At 38.2% G+C, this 23287-nt stretch overlaps 1 protein-coding gene and 1 long non-coding RNA gene across 3 annotated transcripts in view; one reads left to right on the forward strand and one right to left on the reverse strand.

The window, feature by feature from the left end:
• The window catches only part of LOC115224716 (rap1 GTPase-activating protein 1), a 364275-nt gene that overhangs the window by 127676 nt on the left and 213312 nt on the right, over positions 1-23287 (forward strand). The gene's annotated exons all lie outside the window — the stretch shown is intronic.
• Positions 9520-20252, reverse strand: LOC118768031. Its single transcript, XR_005003955.1, has 3 exons — positions 20242-20252; positions 15064-15068; positions 9520-9719 (listed from the first exon to the last, which is right to left on the reverse strand). It is a non-coding gene; the product is annotated as an uncharacterized LOC118768031 (long non-coding RNA).

Here is a 23287-nt window from a genome sequence, read left to right on the forward strand (position 1 = left end):
GTAGTGGTGTTTTTTATGATGATGATGATGATGATGATAACAATATGGGGGTAGTGCTGAAAAAAAAAGACCCCCCCCCCCCGCCCGCGCTCTGCCCAATGTTTATGTGATGTGAACTTAAACAATGGCCCTGAAGATTGATTATAACAATCTGCTGTGGTATGTCAAAAAAAAAGCACAAAAACAAAAACAAAACAACAGTAACCAAAAATACAAGCAACAAAAATGCTTCTGGACAATAGAATCCCAACAACAACAACAGCAACAACAACAGCAACAACAGAAATAATGGTCTTTGTTCATTTATTTCTTTTTCTTTCCTGTTCCTTAAAGCCTTTATAGTGTTTTTGAACAGGAAATGAGAGGTTGTGACATTGATGCCTTTAGTTAAGAGTATATTGAAGCGGGGGGGGGGAGATTAAAAATAGGACGGCGGGGCGGGGGGGGAGTGACTAAAGTACTAAACCCATCCCCGGTGGCAGGGTGGAGGGTGGGGTGGGGTGGGGCAAGAGTACAGTGGGGGTGGAGGTCGGAGGGTGGAATCAATGAGCTGCACTCTCTTTTTTCTTCCGCTGATGGCTTCTTTTAAAAGAAAATAAAAGAACTAAAAACACAAAAAAAAAAAATTTAAATAAAAGAACTAAAAAGACAAAAAAAATATTTTAAAATAAAAGAACTAAAAAGACAAAAAAAAGCAGGAGAAAAAAATCTCAGTAAAACTGATCATTGTTTATTGAACATGTTACATGTTGTAAGGGAGGAGAGAGGGGTGGTGGAGGCTGGGGTGGGGTGGTGGAGGGTGGTGGTGGTGGTGGCTTATTGATTTTTTCTGTTGGCTGGTCTTACTTAAAAACAACTGTGCTATTGTTTGGATCGGTCTAACTGGTGTTGCCATAGTAACCATTGATAGTGTTCCGGTACTTCCATACACCCTTACCCCACCCTCCTCAGCTGCTTTCACCATAGTAACGAGGTGGGGTGGGTGATTTAGTGGTCGCACTGTTGTTACTATGGTAACCAGAGCAATTGTGCATCGGCGTCGGGTTATCGTTGCCATAGTAACTCTTGACAAAGTCTAATAGTTCAGCAGTTGTTACCATAGTAACCAGTGGCAGTATTTAGTGGTCTGTTGTTACCATCGTAACCAGTGCTATTGCCCATTCGCTTCCCCACTGTTGTTACCATAGTAACCGGGAACAGCCTTTCCTTGTTAAATCTACACTAAATGTAATGAGCCAAGACATTTTTTTCTTTTAATTGAGCCAAATTACATCAGTGGTAATAAATAATTCTTGTTAAGAAAGGCAAGGGAGATAACCCCAGGATTTGAATTAATTAAAAATACAAAGACATGGGGAATAAGTGTAAACTTTGAAGTAACATGGGGACAACTCCAAATTTATTTCCTAATCTTTACTGATGGCAAAGAAATTCGATTATGTGTGTGTGTGTGTTGTGTGTGTGTGTGTGTTTCTGTTATCTTTCACTTGTTTCAATCATTGGACAGCAGCCATGCTGGGTCACATGAGGGTTTAGTCAGACTCAGTACCAATTTTTAAGTTTGGTACTTATTCTATTGGAATCTATAGCCAAATCACTAAGTTTTGGAGACAGAAACAAACCAACGCTCACAAGGCTTTGGCCAGCATGAGGCTATAATGGAAGATACTTACCCAAGGTACCACACAGTGGGACTGAACCTGGAACCATGTGGTTGGGAAGCAAGCTTCTTACACACAGCTGTGCCTGCACACACACACATATATGAGGGGGTGCTGAAAAGTTCTGGTTTTGGGTTAAAGAAACTACAGGAACATCAGGTAATTAATCAGTTAATTATTCAATAGTTAATTATTCCCCTTCCAGATTCACACACATATTGCAGTGGTCCTTCAGTTTTTCAAAGCCCTGTAAAAGAACTCGGGAGGTTGGGCCTCCAACCAGGCCTTTTGCAATACCCTTAAAACCAGGAAATTTTCAGCAACCCCTCATATATGTATATATATAAATGTGTATATATATATATATATATAATATATATATATATATAATATATATATATATATATATAATATATATATATATATATACTCTTTTTTACTCTTTTACTTGTTTCAGTCATTTGACTGCGGCCATACTGGAGCACCGCCTTTAATCAAGCAACTCAACCCCGGGACTTACTCATTGTAAGCCCAGTACTTATTCTATCGGTCTCTTTTGCCGAACCGCTAAGTGACGGGGACATAAACACACCAGCATCGGTTGTCAAGCAATGTTGGGGAGACAAACACAGACACACAAACACACACATGTATATATATATACATATATACGACGGGCTTCTTTCAGTTTCCATCTACCAAATCCACTCACAAGGCTTTGGTCGGCCCAAGGCTATAGCAGAAGACACTTGCCCAAGATGCCACGCTGTGGGACTGAACCCGGAACCATGTGGTTGGTAAGCAGCTACTTACCACACAGCCACTCCTACGCCTATATATATATATATATATACATACACATACATATATATATATGTTTGTGTGTGTATATATACACACACTTTGTACGCAAGTTTTATGTCTATGTTAGCAACAGTTATCAAAGACAGTAGCAGCAGCAGCTGAAGCAGCAGTAGCGGCCATGTTATCATCATCATCATCAGCAACAGCAGCAAGAGAAACAGGTGTAGTGGAGACAAGATCAGTGTTAGAAGCTGTACAAACATCAGATTCGCAGAATCCCTGGTTCATTATCTTTTACAATCTTCATCTCGATCATCTCCAACTTCCTGACAGATTCCCTACAAAAACCCGATTCCTTTGCTTCTCCTTGCAGATACCCACCCTCGTCCCCGTTCTATAAAAGCCAGGTGATGGTCGTTTAAGATGAGATTTTTCACAGCTCAACTTACTAAACTGTTCAACAGATTAAGGGATTTCCAGGGGATTGCTGAGATTTCCTGGCTTTTCTTGTGTCATATTGGCTTTTTGGTAAACAAAGAACCGTATACATATTCATACACACATGCATACATATATATACACATATACATACATATACATGCACGTGTACATATACACACACACAAACATATGTATATATATATATATATATATATATATACATGTGTATATGTATATATAAAATATATATATATATATATATATATATATATATATATATACACACATGTACAAGTACATATATACATGCACTCACATATGCACATAAATGTATATGTGTGTGTATATATATATATATATATATATATATATGTTATGTATGTATATACATATATATTATGAATGTATATACATGTGTATGTATGTGCGTGTGTGTGTGTGAAATATTCTTCATAAGATTCTATCAACTCCAAACTTGTTGTATCTCATCTTTAGATAACCGAAAGTGTGGAGGTGAGAAACGGTGGGAGATGATATGATAGAATCAAAGAAATTCTTCTGTTCTCTGCTATGGAGACAGCGGCATAAAGGGCGGCAAACAAAAAGCCCACCAAAATCTTGATAGCCCTCTTTATTACTTATTATCTGAAACTGCCTTTAAATTGTATAATAAAGATATCTGGTAGAGGCGCATGGCTCAGTGGTTAGAGCGTCGAGCTTACGATCGTGAGGTTGTGAGCTCGAATCCTGGACCGGGCTGCGTGTTGTGTTCTTGAGCAAGGCACTTTATTTCACGTTGCTCCAGTTCACTCAGCTGTAGAAATGAGTTGCGACGTCACAGGTGCCAAGCTGTATCGACCTTTGTCTTTCCCTTGGATAACACTGGTGGCGTGGAGAGGGGAGGCTGGTATGCATGGGCGACTGCTGGCCTTCCATAAACAACCTTGCCCGGACTTGTGTCTAGGAGGGTAACTTTCTAGGTGCAATCCCATGGTCATTCATGACCGAAGGGGGTCTTTACCCGAAAGATATCTGACAGAAATCTTAGCCATCGGATGATTTTTCTCGTCTTGTTTTTAACGTTTTACTTGCTTCAGTTGTTTGACTACGGCCATGCTGGGGCATTGCTTTGGAGGGGTTTGTTCAAACAAATCAACCCCAGGACTTGTTTTTGTTTTATTCAGTTTTAAGCCTGGTACTTAACCCTTTAGCATTTAAACTGGCCATATCCGGCCAAAAGTATTCTGCTTGTTTTATGTTCAAACTGGCCATATCTGGCCTCTCACACCAACCCTACAATATCATCTTAAAAATTAACAGCTACCTCATCAAAATCTCATAGCTACAAGATAATGCATGATTAGTTCAAAACAATGCGGATAAAAAAGGATTAATTTTGGCAGAATAATGCGAACTCTAAAGGGTTAATCTATCAGTTGCTTCTGCCTAACTGCTAGGTTACAGGGACATAAACATACCAACGCTGGTGGTCAAGCAGTGATGGGAAACAAACACACACACACACATACTCATATATATACACAATGGGCTTCCTTCTGTTTCCATCTACGAAATCCACTCACAAGTCTTTGGTTGGCCTGCGGTTATAGTAGAAGTCACTTGCCCAAGGTGCCACACTGTGGGACTGAACCCAGAACCGTGTGGTTGGGAAATAAACTCCTTACCATGCTGCCCTGCCAGTGCCTATGTTAGTAAAACACTTATTTAACCCTTTAGTATTTAAACCGGCCATATCCGGCCAAAATATTCAATCTGTTTTATGTTCAAACTGACCAGATCCAGGCTCTCACACCTACCCTACAATGTTATTCTACATTAAGTAATTACACCATCAAGATCTTGAAGATATGAGATAATGCATGATTAATTCAAATCAATGGGAATCAATAAGCATTATGTTTGATAGAATAATCTGAACACTAAAGGGTTAAAATAACCTAAATTAAAACCTCACACACCACGAATAATTGGTTCAGGGCCACGTTTTAAAGTGCAAAACCACTGCAACCTAACAATGCAGATTTGTGGAAGAAATAACATGAGAGACATGCAGACAGTTTTTGTTTCATTTCCAGATTTACATCTTTTTTTCTTCCATTTTTCTTTCTTTTGTTTTCCTGTTAAAAGAGAGTTTGATAGGTCTACAAACTTTGACATTTAAATTGTGTTTTCTGGGCCGATTTTTTTTTTTTTTTTTTTTTTGCCAGTTCTCTTTGTCATCTGGTATGGGAACATAATTTTAAAGCTTGTCTTTCCAACGTGTCTGTTCGCTTACCCTGACATCATCTTACATTTGAGAACTCTTTTCTGAGAATGAGCTGCAATAATTAAATATTACAATTAGAAGGGTGAGTGGGGGCTTTTATCATTAATTCTACTCTACATCCTTCTCTTTCAAATGGGGAACCTAACTCAGACAAAATAGTCTCTGAAGTGGGGCTTTTTTTATGTTTTCATTGCCCTTCCTGTCACTAACCCTTACCTGTTTTTCAAGCAAGGGATTTCTTATTCCGCTCAAGTTTCAAGACATGAAGTGAATGGATGATGCAAACTGTCTCATGTTTAAGGTTCTTGTCTTTCAAGAAAAACCTTCCATTGACGAACATTTTGTTAACAGGAACGGTTCTGTGTGGTAAGAAGCTTGCCTCCCAAGCACATCATTCTGGGTCCAGTCTCACTGTGTGGCACCCTGGGCAAGGGTCTTTTGTTATCGTCTCGAGTCAATCCAAGTCTTGTGAGAGAAAGTGGACCACTAGAGACTGAATGGAAGCCCATTGAGTGGATTGTATCTGTTGTATAAAGGCCTGTCCTTGTCACAAACTCTGTCATATTTACTCTAGTTAACATCAGGCATATCTGTGGAGCACTCAGCCACTCAGTAATTCATTGAGCAGGTAATTATTACACCTGAGGCCACTTTCAGTTCTTTTATTTTTTGTTGTTGTTGTTGTTATTTAGTTTGTTTTTACCATCAGAGCTGAGGCCATGCTGGCCCACCACCTTCCATGATACAAAACCACTTATTTTAAAATGCTTATATTTCAATTAAAACCTTCTCTTCTAATTTCACATGAGAATTTCTTTGGTAAGTTTTCAAACATCTTCACCACCACCACCACCAACCACCATCATCATCATCATCATCATCATTTAACATCTGTTGTCCATGCTGGCATGGATTGGTTAGTTTGACCAGAGCTGGCAAGCTGGGGAGCTGCACCTGATTCCAGTCTAATCTGGTCTCTACAGCAGGATGCCCTTCCTAACATGCCAACCACTTTACAAAGTGTGCTGAGTGCTTTTACATGTCTCACATGGACACTTTTACACAGCACTATGCAGTCATTTTTACATGATGCCACATGGGTCTTTTATGTGGCACTGCACGGGCACTTCCACACATCCTTTACAGCACCAGAGGGATCAATCTTAACTCTTCTGCTGTGGAGTATAAATCTTCTTGAGTACAGCAAGGCAGTCCATGTTCCATGCTGGCATAGGATAAATGTGGAGGCGCAATGGCCCAGTGGTTAGGGCAGCGGACTCGCGGTCGTAGGATCGCGGTTTCGATTCCCAGACCGGGCGTTGTGAGTGTTTATTGAGCGAAAACACCTAAAGCTCCACGACGCTCTGGCAGGGATGGTGGTGATCCCTGCTGTACTCTTTCACCACAACTTTCTCTCACTCTTACTTCCTGTTTCTGTTGTACCTGTATTTCAAAGGGCCGGCTTTGTCACTCTCTGTGTCAGGCTGAATATCCCCGAGAACTACGTTAAGGGTACACGTGTCTGTGGAGTGCTCAGCCACTTACACGTTAATTTCACGAGCGGGCTGTTCCGTTGATCGGATCAACCGGAACCCTCGTTGTCGTAACCGACGGAGTGCTTCCAAATGGTTTGACAGGATCTGATGGGTCTAAGGACTCCTTTATGCTCCAATCCTCTGTTTCAGCATGGTTTCTATGGCTGGATATCTTCCCTAACACCAACCGCTTTACAGCACAGACTGGGTGCCATGCAGCTTGCAAGACTACGAACCCCAAGGGAAATGGAGTTGGCTTTATACTAGAAGATGAGGGGGGGTTAAGATATGAGAAGTGAGGATGAGGGCTGAGCAGGTTCTTGTAGAAGGGCAGCATGGTTATTCACATTTAGTTTGGTGAAGGAGAGACTGATCAATAAGAAGCTGTGAAAAGATAGATATTAGAACTGAGGTGTCTGGGTGGCCCCTCAAGTCCTGGGGTGGGAGTACAAGAGACAGGGGTATTGTGGGGGGGGCAGTTGGCAGCTTATTTTTGAAAATTAATTAAGACACTTAGGAAGTTGTATTTGATGAGGAACTGGTTATGAGAAGGTTAAACATGAAATAGGGTGGAAAGAAAATGAATTGCCAAAGTATTTTACAGACTTTCCTGGCTTCAAAGCAGAAATCAAGATAAGTAAACAATGAAAGGAATAAATAAATAAACAAATATCAACTAAAATATAAATAAATATTGAGTAAAAATATTGACGAAATATCCAGCTTTGAAAGTTTCTAGAAATATCTGGGCAATCTTTAAATAAAGAGCCATTCCTTAAGTAAATAGAGATAAGTTTGTAGAAGACGTTGCTGTTGGAAGGTATTTTGGTAACCGGTGAGGAGAGAGAGAGATAACTGCTAGTGGTGATGATGAAGTGGTGGTGGTGGTGGTGGTGGTGGTGGTGCTAAAGGCAGAAATGCACACACACACACACACTGAACTGTGAATATGTGTGTATTTTTGTGAATACTTGCATGTGGGCTATTATACATCATTGTATGCAATAAATAAATGTATATATATAAGTGTATATATGAGTGTGTGTGTGTGTGTTTAGAGCATAAGTTGGAATGTTTAATTGAAAAGTTTGCTTACCAATCACATGATCTTGAGTTCAGTCCAACGGGGAAGCCTTCTGAATTGGATTTGGTTGACAGAAACTGAAAGAAGCTCATTTTGTGCATATGTGTTTGTGTATGTGTATATATATATATATATATATATATATATATATATACACAGTTATTTATTGCAATATATAATTATGAGCAACTAATAGTTTCAAGCATGGGATATATTCATTATTTACATTTGGTGGATATTTGTCCTCATCTTGTTTGTTGTTAACACATTTCGGCTGATATACCCTGCAGCCTTCATCAAGTGTCTTGGAGAAATTTCAAACCTGAGTTCTCATTCCTAACGTATTTTTCAATGTTGTTATTATTATTATTATTATTATTATTATTCAGGCCACTGTTTGGAATTGAACTCGGAATTTTGGGGTTAGTAGCCCCTGCTCTTAACCACTACACTATGTGAGGACAAATATCCATCAAATGTAAATAATGTACATAATTCCTCATCCCTTAAATATAGAACTGTATGGGAGATGTTGTCTAGGCAGGTTTTAATAACATGCCTAGGCAATATCTCCAATGTATGAAATTATTAGTAGCTCATAACTATACAGATAGATGTATACATGTGACTGTGCTAATGTATTTAGTGCATATGTGTTGATGTAAACATGCACACAAACACACACACACAAACTAATGCACTCGTGTACATGGCTGGTCATGTAGACATTCCCCTAGCTTGCTAGAAATAGCCATCAAATCTCCCTCACATCCCTCTCCTCAATAAATAAGTAGATATTGGACTATGCAGTCACACACACAAACTAATGTACTCGTGTACATGGCTGGTCATGTAGACATTCCCCTAGCTTGCTAGAAATAGCCATCAAATCTCCTCACATCCCTCTCCTCAATAAATAAGTAGATATTGGACTACGCAGTCGCTGACAAGACGACAGTAAACTGGTCACAGCTGGAATCCTTTTCCTCAAATATCTGTTTAATCCCAAACAAAGATAAACAGATAAACCAACTTTGTTACATTCAATCTTGTTTATTTGTTATTTTTACCAGTATTTGTGTACCTTGCAATATAGGCATGCAGTGGCATTGAATTAAATGGGACATTGTTTTATCTGTTTATCTTTCTCTCGTTATCAAATAACGATCGTTTCTTCATGCTTTCTTCATTTGATTCCAATGATGCCGTCTAGTTGTTTGTTCTTCTTACTTAATTCTGTTTTTATAATTTGTTTAGATTTGGTACAAATGTTTGGAATTGCCTAAAATAGATTTTGAAATCAATTATGCTACATCTACAGATTTAGAGTATTACTAGTTTCTGACAAACCCTACAATAGGGTGAAAGCAGAGTCTTTGCTAAAACATTCTATTATAATCATATGCGTGTGTGTGAGAGAGAGAGAGAGAGAGAGAGAGTGTGAGAGTTAGGGGATGTGTCCCCTAAAACAGTGAATGATAATGATGGTAATAATAATCCTTTCTACTATGGGTACAATGCCTGAAATGTGGGTCAAGGGGGTTTACTTGATTACATCAAGGCCAATGTCTCTGTTAGTACTTATTTCATCAATACCAAAGTGACAGAAGGCAAAGTCAGCCTCAGCAGAATTTAAACTCAGAAGAAGCTAGAAGTGCCACTAAGCATTTTGTCTGTCAGTATCATCATCATCACCATCACCATATATATATATATATATATATATATATAGGTAAAAACAGTAAGATGACAAAAGAAAGAAAGAGACCTCAATATTATGTAAATAGAAGAAATTTATCTGTAAAATAAATATGCGACAATTACTCAATAGCCAAGATAAGTCTGAGTTTTGGATGCCGAAGTGGAAATCCACAACACCATCTCTTCAGTTATCTGGCCATCAGAAACTCAGAGTTCTATCTTGGCTATTGAATAATTGTCACATATTATTTTACAGATATATATATATATAAATTCATAAATGAGGGTGAAAAATTAGATATACCAGAAAAAGGAGCTATTTTTAGCACTAGAGTTAACCACTTAGCGGTAACTCTCTTATATTTATACTGTGGATTTGTATAAAGGACACACACACAGACATTTTGCCATTTATATATATATAGAGAGATATATTGTTGTCATTTAATGTCTGTTTTCTCTGCTGGCATGGGTTGGGTGGTTTTGACTGGAGCTGACCAGGTTCCAGTTGTCTGTTTTGGCATGGTCTCTATGGCTGGATGCTGCTCTTAATGCCATCCACTTCACAGAGTGTGCAGGGTGCTTCTAACCTGCTACCAGTGCGAGTGCATCCTATGTGGAAGCAGCACAAGTGCATGTCTCACGTGTCACTGGCACAAGTGCATTTTACTTGGTCCTGAAATATCACTTGTCCATCATGGATAGAAGATAACAAGGTAGATGTTTTGGCCTGGGTAACAAAATAGATGATGCTACATTGAAGAATATTCGTAATGAATTCCATTGCTATTCCACACCAGATGCCACCTGGTTACTCTCAAATTGAACTCTGCCGCCGCCACCGATGGCCTTCTGCCTCTATTTATTTCTTTGTGTTATTGCTATGAGGCGGCGAGCTGGCAGAATCGTTAGCACGTCAGGCAAAATGCTGAGCGGTATTTCGGCTGTCGTTATGTTCTGAGTTCAAATTCCGCCGAGGTTGACTTTGCCTTTCATCCTTTCGGGGTCGATAAATTAAGCACCAGTTACGCACCGGGGTCGATGTAATAGACTTAATACCTATGTCTGTCCTTGTTTGTCCCCTCTGTGTTTAGCCCCTTGTGGGTAATAAAGAAATAGTTATTGCTATACACTGTGAAATGTTGTAGACTGTTTGAAGTTGTGACCTCTGACCTTGAGGTCAGATACCACTCCCCTCCTGGGTCAACTTACATTGACAACAGGAATAAAAATAGCCACAAATAATGCAACATTTTACCAACAACCTGAGACTACATTTTTTTGAAAGAGAATTCCCACCTTTATGCTTTCTGTTGAATTGTCTCTGAAAGAAAACCAAATATTGTGATTTGTAATTGTGATATTAGTTATCAGTCGAAGCAAAACGGCAACTGTTACGTCCAGTGTGTAACCAGGTAGAAATACGATTAGAAAACATTGAGTCATTGTAAGGTAGCTCTGAAAACACCACCCCATTGAATGCCACCCCTGTCAGAATAATATTCAACATCCAAGTTATTTAACGGTTGTCTGTCTGTAAGTCTTTCCTTTTTCTTTGCTTGAATATTGTTTTTGACGTGTTTTAAGAATCAGGGAAGAACGGTGGCAGGACAACCTGGGGAGAGTAGGGGAGAACAGATTACAGAAGCAGACTGACTGATTTCAAGATTAGGGGATTAAAAGACACAGCATGCGCATAATAGAGAACAACTTGTATAATTTATGTAGATCTATTCAAATGTATTTAAATAGATTACCACAAGCTATACATTAAAGAGATTAACAATTAAGAATTGGTTTGTGAAAGACTGGAAGAATTGTGGAAACAGAACAAAAACAAAAGGATTTTTATATTCTGGGTTCAAATCCTGCTGACATCAACTTTGCCTTATATATTTCCAGGGTTGATGAAATAAAAGATCCCAGTCAAGTATTTCATTTAATATTCTTATAAACCAGGGGCCCCCAACCACCAGGCTACGGATCATTTGATGCAGGGATCATGCACAAAGAATAGATTTTTAAAATTTCATTTCTGTTTTTTATTGATTATCAATCCGCAAGTTTTTTTCTCTTTTTTTTTGCTTTATGTAATCTTTTATTCTTTTAATTGTTTCAGTCATTTGACTGTGACCATGCTGGAGCATTGCTTTGAATGGTTTTTAATTGAACAAATCAACCCTAAGACTTGGTTTTTTTTTTTTCTTAAAGCTTGGTACTTATTCTATCAGTCTCTTTTGCTGAACCGCTATTACGGCGGAGGAAAAAAACCAATACTGGTGTCAAACATGGACACAAAGACACACATATACATACACACACACACACACACACTATATGAATGGCTTCTTTCAATTTCCGTCTACCAAATCCACTCACAAGGCTTTAGTCAGCCCAAGGCTATAGCAGAATTTGTGCAGCGGAACTGAACCCAGAACCATGTGGTTGGGAAGCAAGCTTCTTACCTCACAGCCACACCTTCACCTGTGTATGTAATATATATATATATAATATACATATCTAATATGTATGTCATGTATATCTGGTATACAGTTGAACCTCGGCTTATGAATTTAATTCATTCCTGAAGGCCCATTCACCATCCAAAATGTTTGTAAAGCAAAGCAATTTTTTCCCCTAAGAAATCCAAGAGATCAAACAGCAAATTTGAACAGGTGTCTGCACTGAACACAAGCTACTGACAGTTACTGACCCTTTTCTGCATCAGACTCCCAGCTGGTCACCAACTGTTGGTGCTGGCTTGTACGTCCATTGCTCGTGACACCGTTATCACCTGAGACATTCTAGGTTCAAAGAATTGTTTGTAAAGTGACTTGTTCTTAATGACAGGTGTTCATAAACTAAAGCTCCTTTCTATATACAATTAATATGCAATATATATGTGCAATATTACTCTTTTACTTGTTTCAGTCATTTGACTGCGGCCATGCTGGAGCACCACCTTTAGTCGAGCAACTCGACCCCGGGACTTATTCTTTGTAAGCCCAGTACTTATTCTATCGGTCTCTTTTGCCGAACCGCTAAGTGACAGGGACGTAAACACACCAGCATCGGTGTCAAGCAATGCTAGGGGGACAAACACAAACACACACACACACATACATATATATATACATATATACGACAGGCTTCTTTCAGTTTCCGTCTACCAAATCCACTCACAAGGCATTGGTTGGCCCGGGGCTATAGCAGAAGACACTTGCCCAAGATGCCACGCAGTGGGACTGAACCCGGAACCATGTGGTTGGTTAGCAAGCTACTTACCACACAGCCACTCCTGCGCATTATATATGCATTATGTATGTAATAATTAAACAATATATTATACTCTATATTGTTTTGTTATACATGTGATCTCCTAGCTGTGGAAAAACTTGTCTGGCATGAAACCAGTTCTTGGTGCAACAAACGTTGGGAACTGCTGCCATAAACCATTCTTGATGTGAACGGAATTACAATAGAAAGAGAGGTTTGCTATGTTACATCAAATTGTGTAGAATTCTTTGCCCCAACCCATAACGCATTATCTATTCCCGGCTTTCTGCGTATGATCTGTTGACTAAGAATTTCATCACCCAGACAAAAGCCTTTTAAATATGCTGTTTATATCATCAGAACAATCCTGTGTAATATATATTGATCTGTATTGATTGATAGGTTGTAGGTTGCAGCATTGTGACAACAGGACTGATGGCTTTTGTTGAGGCATTTCTTATTCTCTTTTAACATGTTAGCCTGCGTGTACACACGCACGTATATAAATATATATATAATATATATATATATATATATAATATATATATACATACACAGAGACTGAGTGAAAGAGAGAGAGCATAATATATATATATATATATATATATATATATATATACATATACATATATATATATACATACACTTCTGTCTACATGTATGCATATAGGTGTGTGTGTGTGTATATATAAATATACATGTATATATAAATGTATATATACATATATATATGTATATATATATATATATATGTATATATACATGTATATTTATATATATATATATATATATATACATATATATATACATGTATATTTATATATATATATATATACATGTATATATACATGTATATTATATATATATATATATATACATGTATATATATATGTATATATACATATATATATGTATATATATATATATATATATACATATATATATATATACACACGTATATATATGTGTGTGTATATATAAGTACACACACACACACATACATGTGCCTACTTCCGTCTACCTGTATGCCTATAGGTGTGGGTGTAAGTTTAATGTTCTGTTTGGTTCAGTGTTGTTGGTGTTGGATTACAACATCATTAGGAGTGACTCATTAACGAATGACTCAATCACGTCTTCCAGTTATCTTTGTAGTAATTCCCCCCCCCCACGCACTACCCCACCCCCACCCTTTTATACATTATGTATGGAGTGTTTGGGACATAGATTTTACTTCACAGCACCCACACCCAGATGTGTGTGTGTGTGTGTAGCTTTGAAAGGAGAAGTAAATCAGAAAGAATTAACTTGATTTCTTTTTTTTTTTGGAGGTGGGGAGATCAGTTAACGAGATAAAAGACAAACAAGGACATATTACAGCCCTTCGTTAATAAGGAAGTTGTCTGATTACACTGATTTATTCTGCATATTGTAGCCACAGGGTGGTGTGGGGGTGGGGGTCATAAATGGATAATGCAAGTTCGCAACAATGTTTTGTGATCAACGGTAGGAAACAAAAAGGAGAAAAAAAAATTCCTTGATTTCTGTTCTACTGCAGACAGGAAATTCTTGTAAATGACTCCAAGTTTTTTTTTTTTTTTTTGAGTTTTGATAACAATTAACTTCTATCCAAGTTGAAAGATATATAATGACACTGATAAACAGAATCACACACATACACACACACACACAAATCAACAATGTCAAACCTGTATTGATTTCTTCACAGGATTTACCATTTTTATGACTGAATCGATGCCAGTTCTCTGCAAAACTAGTGTTTCCCTCCAAGACTTTTTATGTTTGTTTCTCTAATCTCTTTATTACCGTTTCTGCTCCAATTAATTCTGAAAATAATTTAGTGGAACAATTTAGTAGAATAACTGTTTTATTATAAAGCTGGTTGTTTGACGCATAAATTAACCTGAAATTTTGGTGGCAGGTTTTAATTTCAGATCACTTTAACCCTTTTGTTACCATGCCAGCTCTGTCTGGCCCCCGTGCCGGTGGCACGTAAAAGCACCATCCGTTCGTGTCCGTTGCCAGCCTCGCCTGGCCCCCGTGCCGGTGACACGTAAAAACACCATCCGTTTCGTGTCCGTTGCCAGCCTCGCCTGGTCCCCGTGCCGTTGACACGTAAAAGCACCGTCCGTTCGTGGCCGTTTGCCAGCTCTGTCTGGCACCTGTGCGGGTGGCACGTAAAAAGCACCCACTACACTCACGGAGTGGTTGGCGTTAGGAAGGGCATCCAGCCGTAGAAACACTGCCAGATCTGACTGGGCCTGATGAAGCCTTCCAGCTTCACAGACCCCAGTTGAACTATCCAACCCATGCTAGCATGGAAAACGGACGCTAAATGATGATGATGATGATGATGATTTCTGTTGAAAGCTGGTGTTCAGAACATAAAATAAATATGAAATTTTGATGAAAGGTTTTCTAGTTTAGGTTGCTTTAACGATCCTTTTGTTACCACACGGATTTTGTTTCAATTAATTTCAAATGTAATAAAGGATTTATTAAAAATAATTTTCTTATTTCTCAGCTGATGTTTGGAACATAAGTTAGCATGAAATTTTGATAGTAGCCCTTAAAATTTTGATCCCTCTAAAACAGATAGTTTCACATGTTTTGAGAAGAAGGTTATAATAAGGGAAACATAACAAATATCCCATATTCAATGGATGTGTGTTCGTTAAGCACTTGTAGCTGAAATATTCCATCTATGGTAGGCCCCTTCAGAGTCATTTAGTGTTAGAAAACAATATACTTCAAAGTTGGTGAAATGAAGCTGCTTTTGAAGTGAACAAGAATGGTATACATCGAGATTTCATAGAATTTTCTGATTATCAGTGTTGTATACTTGCCTCACTTCCGAAATGAATTTGAATTGCCAACCAGAAGTTTGCAGATGCTGTAAAAATCTATCTGCTGATGTGCAAAAGTGTTGCACAAGTAGAACAAAATTCAAACTTTGTATTGGAAGCAGCTCCATAATGTAAATATTACCAATAAAAAAATACTTGTAGATGTGGTGTTTTGTTTAGGGAGGCCCCCTGTGTCTTTTTAACACTATGCATCTTTAAAAGGGTCTTCTTTAGAAAAAAAAAACTACTGTTGCAAGTGTTTAACTAACACACAGCATTAAGTATGTGATATTGGTTGAGTGGTTTGTATAACGCCTTCAATCAAGCAACTCGACCCCGGGACTTATTTTTTGTAAGCCCAGTGCTTATTCTATCAGTCTCTTTTGCCGAACCGCTAAGTGACGGGGACATAAACACACCAGTATCGGTTGTCAAGCAATGCTAGGGAGACAAACACAGACACACAAACATACACACACACACACACACACACACACACACATATATATGTATATACATATATATGACGGGCTTCTTTCAGTTTCCGTCTACCAAATCCACTCACAAGGCTTTGGTCGGCCCGAGGCTATAGTAGAAGACACTTGCCCAAGGTGCCACGCAGTGGGACTGAACCCAGAACCATGTGGTTGGTAAGCAAGCTACTTACCACACAGCCACTCCTGCGCCTATTACACCATTATTATCCAACTTCGTTATATGTTTCAAAAATAATCATCATTTTAATTGCAGATGGGTTGTCATTGGTACTAAAAAAACAAAAAAAATCTATAAAACTATCTGCTCCCACCCCCACCCACCTACTATTTTATGTGACTGTCTAAATTAACAGTATTTTAACGATATCTTTGACAAACGAAAACTATTCTTTAGCTAAAAGATTCCAATAAGATTTTCAAAAGTCAGTCCTTTAGGCAGCCATTTCTTTTCTTATTTTTTCTTTTTTTTTTTTTTGGAATTTTAAAGTCTTTTCATCTTTTTCTAATGTTTTTGCATCCATTTCTTTAATGACTTCCAGGACATAATAGGCTTTTTTTTTCTTCCTTTCATTCAAGTAGAGCCAAGATGAAGGAATTATTAAAATGGGGGCTTTTAATAATAATATCCATTCAGATACAAAAACAAAATGGTATCTTGTGATTCTTGTTAGTGGAACAACAACAACAACAACAGTAATAATAATAATAATAATAATAATAATAATAATAATAATAATAATAATCCTTTCTACTATAGGCACAAGGCCTGAATTTGAGGGTAGGGGACTAGTTAGTTACATTGACCCCAGTGCGTAACTGGTACTTAATTTATCGACTCCGAAAAGATGAAAGGCAAAGTCGACCTCGGCAGAATTTGAACTCAGAACGTAGTGACAGAAGAAATACTGCTAAGCATTTTGCTTGGCATGCTAATGATTCTGCCAGTTCACCACCTTTGATAAAAATGGTTTCAAATTTTGGCACAAGGCCAGCAAATTCAAGGTAGTGCATAAGTCCATAACATTGACCCCAGTGTTCAACTGGTACTTATTTTATCAACCCCGAAAGGAAGGAAGGAAGCTAAAGATCCCTCTACTGCAAGTCAACTGCTCTAACCACTAGGCCAGCCATGTGCCTCCACTCTCTCACTCAATAATAATAATAATAATAATGATAATGATAATGATAATGATAATAATAATAATCTTTCTTGCTGTGTAGGACACAATACAAATTAATTATTCTTTTAGTATGAATTAGAATATTTTGTTTTTCCTGAGTGTGCAAGACAAGCATCTCTCTTTAGAAACTTATGAAATATGGTTCCAGTCTCACCAGACAGAATTTCCATCATTGCAGCTACTACACTCATAATTACTAATTTTTGTTATTTTTTTTTTATTTTTTGTTTTAGTCATTTAATTCTTTTATTAATCTTAGATTTTTAGAAAATGGGAGAAAAAAAAAATCAGAAATTTCCAACATTAAATGGTCACAAGAAATTAATATGAAAGGCAAATGAAATACGTGTCACAACTTTTATCATCATCACCATCATCATCATCATCACCACCACCACCACCACCACCACCATCATCATCATCATCATCACCACCATCCTCATCATCATCACCACCATCCTCATCATTATCATCATCATCATCATCATCACCACCATCATCATCACCACCATCATTATCATCATCATTTTGGTATTTGTCAATTTTCTTGTCTATCATTTTCTATTGATTTCTGACTTAGACAAAATATTAAAAAATCTGGATAAGAAAGGAAACAAAAGATCAAATCCACTGGCAGTATAGAGCTGGTCCTTGTTTTCTTGGGCCCCAGATGGCTGAAAAGTAAAGTCAACCTCTGCAGGATTTTGAATCCATGCTGTGAAGGGCCAAACAAACCGACATTATAAGACATTTCACTTTGTACTTGACAATGTCTTTCACAGTTCTAGGGGTAAAGGATGAGACTTTGACTTTAACCTTATATGGTGATGTAGGGCTGAGAGAGTCACCATGGAAACACAGAGTATTGTAGATGAGGACACATGAGAAAATAGCAGATTTTACCAAAACAAAACTCACTGAATTTAATTACCCAGACACCATTCACACGAAAAACGACAGTTAAGTTAGTGCTAACATATTTAATGTAATGAGTGTTTCGTAACTAATTAGATGTAATTATATGGAGAAAATAGGCATTTTAAGTTCAAAGACAGATATTGTTTTGATAATTTTGGAAGACATGTTCCATTTTAGTAAATATTAGGACTGAGGAGGTACAAAAAGTCTGAAACATACCTGAAGTTATCTCCCATAATTCATGAAATTATCAAAATAATATTAGTCATTGAGTAAATGTTGTCTTCCTTGACACAGACATTTCTAATTAAGTATTCAATGCTAATTACACTAATTATATTAACTCCAACTCAACTATTGTAATTATCGTTTGATAAATACTCTGTTACAGCGATATTGTGGTAAATTAATGCATTTGTTGGAAATAATTATTCTGAAGTAATTCTTAATTATATCAGTTAATTACTCCATAGAAGTGATTGAAATAGGGTTCCTCCAAAGGATCTCTGGAATAACATTTCTCAACAGGGTCCGTTGCTTGGAGATCAAGAAGTCACTCCAGGCTGAGCCACCATTCCTCCATATAGTGGTCACAGCTCGAGTATTATGGTCATGTGATGAAGATAGTACAGGAAAGGATTACAAGATGGATTCTTCAAGCTGAGTCACCTGAGAGGAGACCAAAGGGTTGAGCAAGAACGAGAGGGTTGAACAACATCTACAGTCTCAATTGGTTGTGCTGGGGAATGATGGTTGCTTTTGATAGGACCCTATGGAGGAGGTGCCTGAGGACTCTATGCCCACAACCCTCCCAGAGGAATAATCGGCAGAGATGGTGGATGAATAGATCATAGCTGCAGTAGTATGGATGTGTGATTAGAATGTCACAGGAAAGAACCACAAAACGGATTCTCCAAGCTGAGCCAACTGGCAGGAGAGGCCTAGGGGTCTCCTTAAGAACGAGATGGTTGCAGAATATCCACAGTCTCAATTGGTTGCACTTAGGAAACCAGCAGGCAGGTGTAATAATGGTTGCTTTAGATTGGACTCTACGGAGGGGGTACTTGAGGACCCTATCCTCATCACCCCTGTGGGTAGAGATGGTGGATGGATGGATGGGATTATATCAGAAACACTAGGTTCCGAATTTGGAAGGAAGGTATATGTGATGAAACTGACCTCAGTATATGACTGGTATAAGGTGGCGAGCTGGCAGAACTGTTACCATACCAGGTAAAATGCTTAGTGGCATTTTGTCCATCTTTACATTCTGAGTTCAAATGCTATCGAGGTTGACTTTGCCTTTCAGGGTCAATAGAGCACTGGGGTTGGTGTTCCAACTGGGGTCAATGAGCCTGGTGCCAAAATGTGAAACCAATATTTGTTTAATTCCTTATTCTGCAGATCCTGGGTGGTTAAAAGGCAAAATAATCCAGGAAGGGAAAGAATGCAACTAAATAACACAAGGTGTTTTATCCAACGCTCCACCGATTCCACCATTCAGTGTCATTTCTTAATAATATTAATATGAGTAGCTATTTCTGTTACATATTTTCTCCAAAAATAAATTGTTCTCTGTGATAAAGAGACGACTAATTAGAGAACATGGAAGAACACAAGACTTCTTTCTGGAGAGAATCAAGGATAACGTTATGGTTTCCATTCTTGTTGTTGCTGACAAATTAGTTGAATTTTCTTTGTTAGCATTTTAAAGGCCTACATTTCCTGAAGGTATGAATTAAAAACCTAATTCCATTGTCCTTGTCGTTAACAATAGCGATAAAACGAAACTACTACTTTGACGGTCAGGAATGACTTAGTCGAGTTTTTGTGGAAGCGTGGATGACCTTGTCACAGAAGCAGTGCAGATGTTCTAGAAATGGTTTGAAAATCTTGAAATAATTTTAGAGTTTAAACTAGGAAAGTAACAATGAAAATGTTGCATGTTTTTGTAGGAAGAAATGAGGAAGAATAGGAACGAAAAATAAAAACTGAAATCTTTGTTGATTGTCATTATATAAACACACACACACACACACACACACACACACACACACACACACACACACACACATTCTGTAATCTGCATAATCTGTTTTGCATTAATGGACTAAATCACCTGATTTTAGTTTGTCTAGACTGATGTGGTTTCATTTGTACATTTTTAATTCTAAGGCCAGTCGTGTGTGTGTGTGTGTGTGTGTGTGTGTGTGTGTGTGTGTGTGTACTTTTAGTTTTCCTCTGCCACATAAGCTCACACACTCCTACCTACCATCATCATCATCATCATCATCTTCTAGTGCCATTAATTGGTGCTGCCAGTCATCTGATTGCCATTCTAGATGCTGCCATATTCAGCCATCACCACTGGTTGCTGTTCTCTGTCACGCATAGCAGGTTCACTCTGTTGTGACCTTTCAAGTCCTTGATATTGTCAAACTAGGATTTTCTCCATCTGCCCCTCTTTTGCCCTCCCTTAGTTTTGAACAGGGAGTTGTGGCAAGATACAGGACCGTACCAGGCAAATGTCCATCTTTTTTACCTGCGCAAGGTTGATTTGCTGCCTGACGGAGCCGTCTCTTTTGTTGTCCTGTGTACCTGTACGGATTCAGATTCATTCGGCTGCTTAACATCTGTTTTTCTATGCTGGCATGGGTTAGATGGGGAATTATTTGAGCTTAGATTTTACAGGATTCTACAGCCAGCTGCTCTCTCTGGCAGCAACCTTCACCTGTTTGCCACATAAGGGGTTTTTTTTGACATTCTACAGGCCTTTAAAAGTGCAAAACAATAACCCATGCACCAAGTCCCTCTCACAATGATAAGCAAAATCTCAACATGCTGGCACTCAACTGGTTATGGTAATGAGGGTTCCGGTTAATCCAATCAACAGAAGAGCCTTATTGTGGAATTAATGTGCAAGTGGTTGAGTACTCCACAGTCATATGTGCCCTTTCGTATCCAGTAATTTCACCATCATCAATTCACTGCAGGGCAAGTTCACCGTCATCAATTCATCATTTTTTTTTCTATAAAATCGTTTTTTTAATTATTAATGGTGAAATATTATGGATATATTTTCTTAGCAAACTTTCCTCGCAGTGAATTGATTGCAATGAACTTTCCCTGCAGGTAATTGATGGTGGTCAACTTACCTGTAATCATACCCTTTATGTAGTTCTCAGAGAGATTTAGCATGACACAGAATGTGACAAGTTTGGCCTTTTTGAATTACAGGTACAAATCATATTTTGCCAGGTGAGTGAACAGGAACAACTTGTAATAAAGTATTTTGCCCAAGGACACAGTGTGCTCCTAGGAATTGAACTCATGGCCTTATGATCATGAACCAAATGCTCCTCACCACCATGCTACATGCCTTCACAATCAATACACACACACCTTTGCACAAAGTTGTTTGATCATTGGAAAAACAAAAACACAAAAAAAGGGTCCACAGCCCCCGAAGACATTTTGCAACAATTTCATAAATTAACCGTTTAGTGTTCAGATTCCTCCATCAAATGCTAATCCTTATCTATTTCCATTGTTTTCAATTAATCCTGGATTATCTCCTAGCTTTGAGATTCCAATGAAGTGATTGTTTGTTTTTAGAACGACATTGTCGGATTGGTGTAAGGGGTCAGATTTGGCCAGCTGGGTCTGGGTCTGGATATGGCTGGTTTACATGCTAAAGGGTCAAAGAGAGTAGGGAGTTTGTTGAGGGAGATATTTGGCTGTTGCATTGTGTAAGGTCACGTGACTACAGAGAAAGCTCCCTCACTGGTTCATGTGGTCCTTATTTTGACCCTTTAGCATTCTTCAGATTACTCACCCAAATATAAAGCTTATTCATTCATATTGTTTTGAACTAATCAGACATTATCTCCTAGCTTTGAGATTTCAATGATTGGATTGCTTTATTTCTTAGAATGACATTGTAGGGTAGGTGTGAGAGGCTGTTTCGATTAGGTCAGTTTGGACATGAAGCAGGAAGAATATTTTGGCCGGATATGACCTGTTGCAAGGTGAATACCAGTCTTTCCACCTGTTTAAGGATGACTTTTTGTCACGAGAAAATATATTTTCAGGGTGGCCTATTACAGTTTTAATTAATACATGTGTGTGTGTGTGTGTGTGTGTGTGTCACATTACATGTGTGTGTGTGTGTGTGCTGCATTACATGTGTGCGGCATCATATTATGTGTGTGGTATCACCTGTAAACAAGATATGAAGCTGATCTACCATTAAACCAGTGCCTCCTCCTCCTCCTCCTCCTCTTCATAGCAGAAACTCAAAGTCGGCATCAGTTTACAAGGAAGGTGACTACCAAGATGATAGAGTTCTCAGAGAGTTTTATTAATTATTATTATTATTATTATTTGGCTGAGTGTTGTTCCACTTGGAGGTAACAACAACAACATCAACAACACCGACTACAATAGTAGCACCACCACCACCACCCGTCGCCCCCCTGTAATCAGGAGAAAGGTGAAAAAACATTGTTGCTTCATGTTGGATGGGAGTTTATCTTTGTTGATTAAACCAGCCAACCACACCCTTTACGGATTTTGCTTTTTACATTCACACACACACTGAGCTCACACACACATTTGCTCATCCACATACGCATACTCTCACACAGGGTCATACACACACACACCAATACATCTTACACACATTCACATGCTCATACACTCACACACACACGCTTATATATTTATATTTATGTATATATATACATATATATATACACACACACACACACGCACACAGATGCAGACACACACATACACACAGACAGAAGTAAACTAAAAACAAAATTCCGCTGAAAATAACCCTGAATAAATTTACAGTTTGCACAAATATTGTTGAATATTAACCCTAAAAAGTGGGGGTTTTTTTGGGGGGGAAGGGGGTGCAATAAACAGGTTAGGTGAGAAGGAGGGGAGTAAGACTATAATAGAGAATAAAGGTAAAACTGGAGCGGGGTGGGGGGTGCCAACGGTGAGTCATTTACCATTATAGGGATATTTT

Source organism: Octopus sinensis, linkage group LG26 (genome assembly GCF_006345805.1).
Source record: "Octopus sinensis linkage group LG26, ASM634580v1, whole genome shotgun sequence".
Lineage (NCBI taxonomy): Eukaryota > Metazoa > Mollusca > Cephalopoda > Octopoda > Octopodidae > Octopus > Octopus sinensis.